Source organism: Oncorhynchus clarkii, chromosome 17, assembly GCF_045791955.1.
Source record: "Oncorhynchus clarkii lewisi isolate Uvic-CL-2024 chromosome 17, UVic_Ocla_1.0, whole genome shotgun sequence".
Classification (NCBI taxonomy): Eukaryota; Metazoa; Chordata; class Actinopteri; order Salmoniformes; family Salmonidae; genus Oncorhynchus; species Oncorhynchus clarkii.
The window spans coordinates 3,846,678-3,856,677 of record NC_092163.1 but is presented as its reverse complement, the minus strand read 5'-3'; the positions used below and the strand labels follow the sequence as shown (position 1 = coordinate 3,856,677).

Here is a 10,000-nt window from a genome sequence, read left to right as displayed (position 1 = left end):
CTGTCCTCTATACCTCCACTATACTGTCCTCTAGACCTCCACTATACTGTCCTCTATACCTCCACTATACTGTCCTCTATACCTCCACTATACTGTCCTCTAGACCTCCACTATACTGTCCTCTATACCTCCACTATACTGTCCTCTAGACCTCCACTATACTGTCCTCTATACCTCCACTATACTGTCCTCTAGACCTCCACTATACTGTCCTCTATACCTCCACTATACTGTCCTCTAGACCTCCACTATACTGTCCTCTATACCTCCACTATACTGTCCTCTAGACCTCCACTATACTGTCCTCTACACCTCCACTATACTGTCCTCTATACCTCCACTATACTGAGAGAGAGGAGGAGAAGGAAGAGAGGAGGGGAGGAGAAAGAGAGAGCAAGGAGGAGGAAGAGAGAGAGAGAGGAGGAGGAGGAAGAGAGAGGAGGAGGAAAGAGAGAGGAGGAGGAAGAGAGAGAGTAGGAGGAGGAGAGAGAGAGGAGGAGGAGGAAGAGAGAGAGAGAGGAGGAGGAAGAGAGAGAGGAGGAGGAGGAAGAGAGAGAGGGGAGGAGGAAGAGATAGAGAGGAGGAAGAGAGAGAGCGGAGGAGGAGGAAGAGAAAGAGAGGAGGAGAAGGAAGGAGAGAGATGAGGAGAAGGAAGAAGAGAGATGAGGAGGAGAGAGAGAGGAGGAGGAGGAAGAGAGAGAGCGGAGGAGGAGGAAGAGATAGAGAGGAGGAAGAGAGAGGAGGAGGAGGAGAGAGAGATGATGAGGAGGAATGTGATGTGTCCCTTGTGTCTGTGTGGTGTTTTAATTAGACTCTCATTATGGGGCTGTATGCTGTGGTTTACACTGTCACACACAAACACTCACACACACACACACACACACACACACACACACACACACACACACACACACACACACACACACACACACACACACACACACACACCTTCTCCATTAAAGTGGAACTGACAGCGTTTCAGCAACATGCAATCTTGTTAACATGTGTTGATCTACACCCCAGGAAGAATCTGACAGGCCACCGCTTAGATATGGTCATTTTCACCTCTTAAATACATAGACTGTATGGGAAATAGTTTGTTTAGATATAGAAACATAGAGAGGGAAATAGTTTGTGTAGATATAGTAACATAGAGCTGGAAAGAGTTTGTGTCATCATTCACTATGAACTGGACTGTGTGTTTACAGGAAGTAGGACCTGTCATCATTCACTATGAACTGGACTGTGTGTTTACAGGAAGTAGGACCTGTCATCATTCACTATGAACTGGACTGTGTGTTTACAGGAAGTAGGACCTGTCATCATTCACTATGAACTGGACTGTGTGTTTACAGGAAGTAGGACCTGTCATCATTCACTATGAACTGGACTGGGTGTTTACAGGCAGTAGGACCTGTCATCATTCACTATGAACTGGACTGTGTGTTTACAGGCAAAAGTCAAAAGCCCCAAAATCCAAAGGATTTCTGTAACTATGGAAACACCACTGTCGTCCTCTGACAGAACTTTACCGTCCTGTTGATCAAACAACCATGAAAAGCCAGGCTCTCTTTCCCTCAGTTATGCACATCAACAGCAACAAGATCCACAACTAATGCCAGCCAGAGCAAGATGAGATCAAATCTAACCCAAGGAACATTAGATGAAACCCTTCTAAAAACAACCGTTTTTCAGCCAGTTGGTCGTTGAAATTGCACTGATAAACGATGGGGAAATTGTCCTCGACCTTCTGCAGCTCACCTGCCAACGCATGTTCGTCCCAACCAAGCACCCCGAGCTAACTGGCTAACGTTGTCTAGCTACTTCCAGACACAAATGAGAGAGAGACCTCGCTCTCTGACCATTTTACTCACCACAGCGGAGCTGATTAGGCTGTTTACACTTTATCTACTTGTTTTGCCGACGTTTACTAATCTATTGGTGAATTATATTAATTATGCGTTGAACTGCATCCATCTATTCTGCCAGCAATGCCTTAGTGTACGTCATGGAACGTTGAGACAAATATAACCTATTTTTTTAAAAATTATATAGAGTTGATTTTGTAGCATGAACTGGGAATTGGATATTTTTGACTGATATTCTGATTGTCTGTTTGTTTCATATCTGATAAGTAGTTAAAATGTCAGTTCCATTTCAAAGACGAAGCCTGAAGTTCATAGCTGTCTGTCAAAACTCCTCGTTTTTTAAATCTCTCTCTCTCTCTCTCTCTCTCTCTCTACCTCTCTCTCTACCTCTCTCTCTCTCTCTCTCTCTCTCTCTCTCTCTCTCTCTCTCTCTCTCTGTCTCTCTCTCTCTCTCTCTCTCTCTCTCTCTCTCTCTCTCTACCTCTCTCTCTCTCTCCCTCTCTCTCTCTATACCTCTCTCTCTGTCTCTCTCTCTCTCTCTCTCTCTCAATTCAATTAAATTGACTTTATTGACATGGCAAGTTCATTATTACTTACATTGTGATTTGGTTGGGCCAGATTTTCTGAGTGCTGTCCTGAGGCTCTATGGGGTTGGTTTGGGTTAGTAAACTGAGCCTCAGAACCAGCTGGCTGAGGGGACTCTTCTCTTTTTTCATCTTCTCTCTCTCTCTCTCTCTCTCTCTCTCTCTCTCTCTCTCTCTCTCTCTCTCTCTCTCTCTCTCTCTCTCACCAAAGCTCTGGATAACATGTAAACAGCCAAACCAGCTCTGCTAGGGCGAATAACATGGTCAGAGTGAGGTGTTCTCTCATGTGTGTCTGGAAGTAGCTAGCAAGCTAGCCAACATTAGCCAGTTAGCTTGGGTTCTTGATTGGCGTTGTGAGGTCAGAATGCTCCTCGTCCAGTGTTCTGAACGCCCTTGAGAGTGAAATACTATGAGTTTGCAAATGACCCAGAGTGTACTCTGACACCCTGGAGGCAATTTACGAATGCACCGCAAGAGTGAAGGGGGGAGACAGAGGGTGTTAAAATAAGGAGAGTGTAGAATAGTTCCTACAATAAACCATGTAGTTGAGATCAGAACATGAAACATAAAGATTTAATGGCCACTGGATTATGAGGGAGAGAGAAATGTAGAGAGAGGGAGCGAGAGAGAGAGTTAGACAGAGAGGGAGAGAGTGAGAGACAAAGAGAGAGAGACAGAGAGAGAGAGCTAGAGAGAGACAGACAGACAGACAGACAGACAGACAGACAGATAGAGAGAAAGAGAGAGATACAGAGACAGAGAGAGAGAGAGAGACACAGAGAGAGAGAGAGACAGAGAGAGAGACGGAGAGAGAGAGGGAGAGAGAGAGAGACAGGGAGAGAGAGAGAGAGACAGAGAGAGACAGAGAGAGAGAGAGAGAGACAGACAGAGAGAGACAGAGAGAGAGAGAAAAAAAAGAGACAGAGAGAGAGAGAGAGACAGAGAGAGAGAGACACACACAAAAATGTGTGGGCAGAACTGAAAAGGCGTGTGCAAGCTTTTTTTTTTTTTTTTTTCAAGGAGGCCTACAAACCTGACTCAGTTACACAGCTCTGTCAGGAGGAATGGGCCAAAATTCACCCTACTTATTGTGGGAAGCTTGTGAAAAGGCTACCCGAAACGTTTGACCCAAGTTAAACAATTTAAAGGCAATGCTACCAAATACTAATTGAGTGTATGTAAACTTCTTATCCACTGTGAATGTGATGAAAGAAATAAAAGCTGAAATAAATACTATTATTCTGACATTTCACATTCTTAAGACAAAGTGGTGATCCAAACTGACCTAAAACAGGGAATTTTTTTACTAGGATTAAATGTCAGGAATTGTGGAAAGACTGAGTTGAAATGTATTTGGCTAAGGTGTATGTTGTCACAGGCCGGTGGCAAAAAAATGAGAACAAACAGCCAATCAAAAAGGTTCTTTATTGTAAACGATTAACTTTAAACAAAGAAAAGGGAATGAGGTGTGACAGTATCATCATGTGAAGTGCAGGGATGCGTGAATCTGTGTGTGTGAATATGACTGAGTGAAAACTATGTAAAACTACAAATGAACAGACAAAGAGAGCAGAGAGAGACGAGACAAAACAAACAGGATCATACCTGGAGGAGCAGAGAGAGACGAGACAAAACAAACAGGATCATACCTGGAGGAGCAGAGAGAGAGAGGGACAAAACAAACAGGATCATACCTGGAGGAGCAGAGAGAGAGACGAGACAAAACAAACAGGATCATACCTGGAGGAGCAGAGAGAGACGAGACAAAACAAACAGGATCATACCTGGAGGAGCAGAGAGAGACGAGACAAAACAAACAGGATCATACCTGGAGGAGCAGAGAGAGAGAGGGACAAAACAAACAGGATCATACCTGGAGGAGCAGAGAGAGACGAGACAAAACAAACAGGATCATACCTGGAGGAGCAGAGAGAGACGAGACAAAACAAACAGGATCATACCTGGAGGAGCAGAGAGAGAGAGGGACAAAACAAACAGGATCATACCTGGAGGAGCAGAGAGAGACGAGACAAAACAAACAGGATCATACCTGGAGGAGCAGAGAGAGACGAGACAAAACAAACAGGATCATACCTGGAGGAGCAGAGAGAGAGAGGGACAAAACAAACAGGATCATACCTGGAGGAGCAGAGAGAGACGAGACAAAACAAACAGGATCATACCTGGAGGAGCAGAGAGAGACGAGACAAAACAAACAGGATCATACCTGGAGGAGCAGAGAGAGAGAGGGACAAAACAAACAGGATCATACCTGGAGGAGCAGAGAGAGACGAGACAAAACAAACAGGATCATACCTGGAGGAGCAGAGAGAGACGAGACAAAACAAACAGGATCATACCTGGAGGAGCAGAGAGAGACGAGACAAAACAAACAGGATCATACCTGGAGGAGCAGAGAGAGACGAGACAAAACAAACAGGATCATACCTGGAGGAGCAGAGAGAGACGAGACAAAACAAACAGGATCATACCTGGAGGAGCAGAGAGAGACGAGACAAAACAAACAGGATCATACCTGGAGGAGCAGAGAGAGACGAGACAAAACAAACAGGATCATACCTGGAGGAGCAGAGAGAGACGAGACAAAACAAACAGGATCATACCTGGAGGAGCAGAGAGAGACGAGACAAAACAAACAGGATCATACCTGGAGGAGCAGAGAGAGACGAGACAAAACAAACAGGATCATACCTGGAGGAGCAGAGAGAGACGAGACAAAACAAACAGGATCATACCTGGAGGAGCAGAGAGAGACGAGACAAAACAAACAGGATCATACCTGGAGGAGCAGAGAGAGAGAGGGACAAAACAAACAGGATCATACCTGGAGGAGCAGAGAGAGACGAGACAAAACAAACAGGATCATACCTGGAGGAGCAGAGAGAGACGAGACAAAACAAACAGGATCATACCTGGAGGAGCAGAGAGAGACGAGACAAAACAAACAGGATCATACCTGGAGGAGCAGAGAGAGACGAGACAAAACAAACAGGATCATACCTGGAGGAGCAGAGAGAGACGAGACAAAACAAACAGGATCATACCTGGAGGAGCAGAGAGAGACGAGACAAAACAAACAGGATCATACCTGGAGGAGCAGAGAGAGACGAGACAAAACAAACAGGATCATACCTGGAGGAGCAGAGAGAGACGAGACAAGAGAGATTAGTGAAGCCGTTCAAATACCCCGAGCCCAGGTGACTCCAATCACTAACGACCCTCCTCTGTCTGCAGGAGGAACAGCCCCTGCAATGTATGTAAACTTACGACTTCCACTGTACTTGGTCCCACCTCTGGAGGACACAGGCTCAGATTACAAATTAATCACTGGGTTCATTCATTCCAGCTGTGATCCTGCCTGATTAGAGGCGTGTGTGTTGCCTTGCTTCACTTTATATTATTTAGGAGGACGTAGAACAGTATTTTCAATCTCTCTCTCTTTTCTCTCTGTAACGAGTCTCCGTGTAGTTCTATAATTGAAACCCTGGTGAACAGAAAGATGGAAGGAGGACTGACCGACTCACGGACTGTGGCTGTTAGATGTTGGTGTGTGTGTGTGTGTGTGTGTGTGTGTGTGTGTGTGTGTGTGTGTGTGTGTGTGTGTGTGTGTGTGTGTGTGTGTGTGTGTGTGTGTGTGTGTGTGTGTGTGTGTGTGTGTGTCCATGCTTTTCCTTGTTAGAGAGCTTAGATCATGATGCAATAAAGGAGCAGAAGAATCTCTGTAAAATAAGGACAATCCTGTGTGTGTGTGTGTGTGTGTGTGTGTCTGTCTGTCTGTCTGTCTGTCTGTCTGTCTGTCTGTCTGTCTGTCTGTCTGTCTGTCTGTCTGTCTGTCTGTTTCATCATGATGACTGTGAATGAAGAAAGAACAAACAAACAGAGAGAGAAGTGAGAAAGTTCTCAACAGAATCATAACGACTAAATTTAAAATGTTTTTAATGAATAATGACAGAAGTAAAAACAGAATGATTGAAAAGAGACTGGCTTCCTCTTTTACCGAGAATGATGCATCGTTCTCTCTTTATTCAACCCGCCCTTCAACAATACATACCGCCCCGAGTGTATAACCACGGGTACTTCGGGTTATGAAACACACCACTACCACACACCCCTACCACACACCACTACCACACTACCACACACCACTACCACACACCACTACCACACACCACTACCACACATCACTACCACACTACCACACACCACTACCACACATCACTACCACACTACCACACACCACTACCACACACCACTACCACACACCACTACCACACACCACTACCATACACCACTACCACACACCACTACCACACACCACTACCACACACCACTACCACACTACCACACACCACTACCACACACCACTACCACACACCACTACCACACTACCACACTACCACACACCACTACCACACACCACTACCATACACCACTACCACACACCACTACCACACTACCACACTACCACACACCACTACCACACACCACTTCCACACTACCAAGAATCCAAGGTGGCGTAGCAGTCAGGCGTCTTTTGTCTTCGTCTTGTGGTGTCCCGTGTATAAATATATTTTTATATTGCATATAATTATTATATTCATTTATATTTTTCTTAACCTCAACTTCAACATACTCTTCTATAACCCGTCTCACCCAATGTGGTATGGATCTGCTATTTTCTTTACTTTAGAACCGGAACCCCCAACCCGCCCTTCAACAATACATACCGCCCCGAGTGTATAACCACGGGTACTTCGGGTTATGAAACACACCACTACCACACACCCCTACCACACACCACTACCACACATCACTACCACACTACCACACACCACTACCACACACCACTACCACACATCACTACCACACTACCACACACCACTACCACACACCACTACCACACTACCACACACCACTACCACACTACCACACACCACTACCACACATCACTACCACACTACCACACACCACTACCACACACCACTACCACACATCACTACCACACTACCACACACCACTACCACACACCACTACCACACTACCACACTACCACACACCACTACCACACATCACTACCACACTACCACACACCACTACCACACTACCACACACCACTACCACACACCACTACCACACACCACTACCACACATCACTACCACACTACCACACACCACTACCACACATCACTACCACACTACCACACACCACTACCACACACCACTACCACACACCACTACCACACACCACTACCATACACCACTACCACACACCACTACCACACACCACTACCACACACCACTACCACACTACCACACACCACTACCACACACCACTACCACACACCACTACCACACTACCACACTACCACACACCACTACCACACACCACTACCATACACCACTACCACACACCACTACCACACTACCACACTACCACACACCACTACCACACACCACTTCCACACTACCAAGAATCCAAGGTGGCGTAGCAGTCAGGCGTCTTTTGTCTTCGTCTTGTGGTGTCCCGTGTATAAATATATTTTTATATTGCATATAATTATTATATTCATTTATATTTTTCTTAACCTCAACTTCAACATACTCTTCTATAACCCGTCTCACCCAATGTGGTATGGATCTGCTATTTTCTTTACTTTAGAACCGGAACCCCCAACAGGAGCTAGCCAGCTAACTACTAGCTAGTAGTCAGCTAACCTTTAGCCCGGACAACTCCTGCCAGTCTGCACAGCACGATTCAATCCAGAGTTTATCGGACAAATTTTTCTCCACATCCCCGGACTCCTACTGCAAGCTCTGAACCTCTTCACCTCAATCATCGCAGTTAGCTAGCTGCTATCCGATTGGCTTCTCCTGGCTAACATCTCTGTCCCGAAGCAAGCACCAATTAGCCTGGAGCTGGCCTATGCTAGGCCCATCTCCCGGCTAGCTGAAGAGGTCCATCAGCCACTCCTTGGGCTGCAATACCTATTTTGCCAATTGGCCTGGACCCCTTTTATTGCCGCTACGTAGCCCCACCGATCCATCATGACTAGTCTGCCAACGTCACCACGCGAGGGGGCTACAACAGACTTCTTCCGTCGCAACATCTCTCTAAGGCCCCTCTGCTAGCCCGCTAGCTGTCTGAATAGCCGTGTCTCCTGCCCACCCAGCTACTCACTGGACCCTATGATCACTGGGCTACGCATTTCCCTAATGTTAATATGCCTTGTCCACTGATGTTTTGATTAGTTATTATTGTTTTATTTCACTGTAGAGCCCCCAGCCCCGCCCAACATGCCTTAGATAGCCCCTTTGTCCCACCCCACACATGCGGATTGTCTTCAACCAGGATCTCAGCGATTGCTTGCGTCCGTAATGGGTCTAACAACCACACCTCATCACAGTCAAAACACTTCAGCATGCAGGCCTTTCTGATCAACCTGGCCCGGGTATCCTGGAAGGATATTGACCTCATTCCATCAGTAGAAGATGCCTGGTTAGTCTTTAAAAGTGCTTTCCTTGTACTGCAGCGCCAGCTGTGCCATCAGAGACTCTGGGTTTGCGCCCAGGCTCTGTCGTAACCGGCCGTGTTCGGGAGGTCCATGGGGCATCGCACAAGTATCCGTAAAGTTCTTAGAAACATGTCAAACGTTTTTTATAATCAATCCTCAGGTTGTTTTTACAATAAATAATCGAAAATATTTTAACCGGACGGTAGCTTTTTCAATAGGAGAGAGAGAGAAAAGGTCTGCTCCAAGCTGCTCGCGCATGCAAAACTCTGGGGACACACAGCTATCCACTGACGAGTTTTGATCATTCTCGCTCATTTTTCAGAATAAAAGCCTGAAACTATGTCTAAAGACTGTTCACACCTTGTGGAAGCTATAGGGAAAGGAATATGGTTGATATTTTTTTAAATGGAGGATAGATTTGCAATGAAACAGAGAGGTTTCAAAATAAGAGGCACTTCCTGGTTGGATTTTCCTCAGGTTTTTGCCTGCAGTATCAGTTCTGTTATACTCACAGACAATATTTTGACAGTTTTGGAAACTTTAGAGTGTTTTCTATCTATCCTAATCTGCCAATTATATGCATATTCTAGCTTCTGGGCCTGAGAAATAGGCAGTTTCATTTGGGCATGTTTTTCATCCAAACATTAAAATACTGCCCCCTAGTCCCAGGAAGTTAGTAAACAGATCACTGACCATTTGGAATCCCATCGTACCTTCGCTACTATGCAGTCTGGTTTCCGAACTGGGTGCACCTCAGCCACAAGGTCCTAAACGATATCTTAACCGCCATCGATAAGAGACAATACTGTGCAGCTGTACTCGTAGACCTGGCCAAGGCTTTCGACCAATCACCACATTCTTATCGGCAGACTCAACAGCCTTGGTTTCTCAAATGATTGCCTCGCCTGGTTCACCAACTACTTCTCAGACAGAGTTCAGTGTGTCAAATCAGAGGGCCTGTTGTCCGGATCTCTGGCAGTCTATAGGGGTGCCACAGGGTTCAATTCTTGGGCCG

At 45.9% G+C, this 10,000-nt stretch overlaps 1 protein-coding gene across 1 annotated transcript in view; it reads left to right on the top strand.

Annotated features, from left to right (window-relative positions):
- The window catches only part of LOC139370043 (protein sidekick-1-like), a 365,245-nt gene that overhangs the window by 152,536 nt on the left and 202,709 nt on the right, over positions 1–10,000 (top strand). The window lies entirely within an intron of this gene.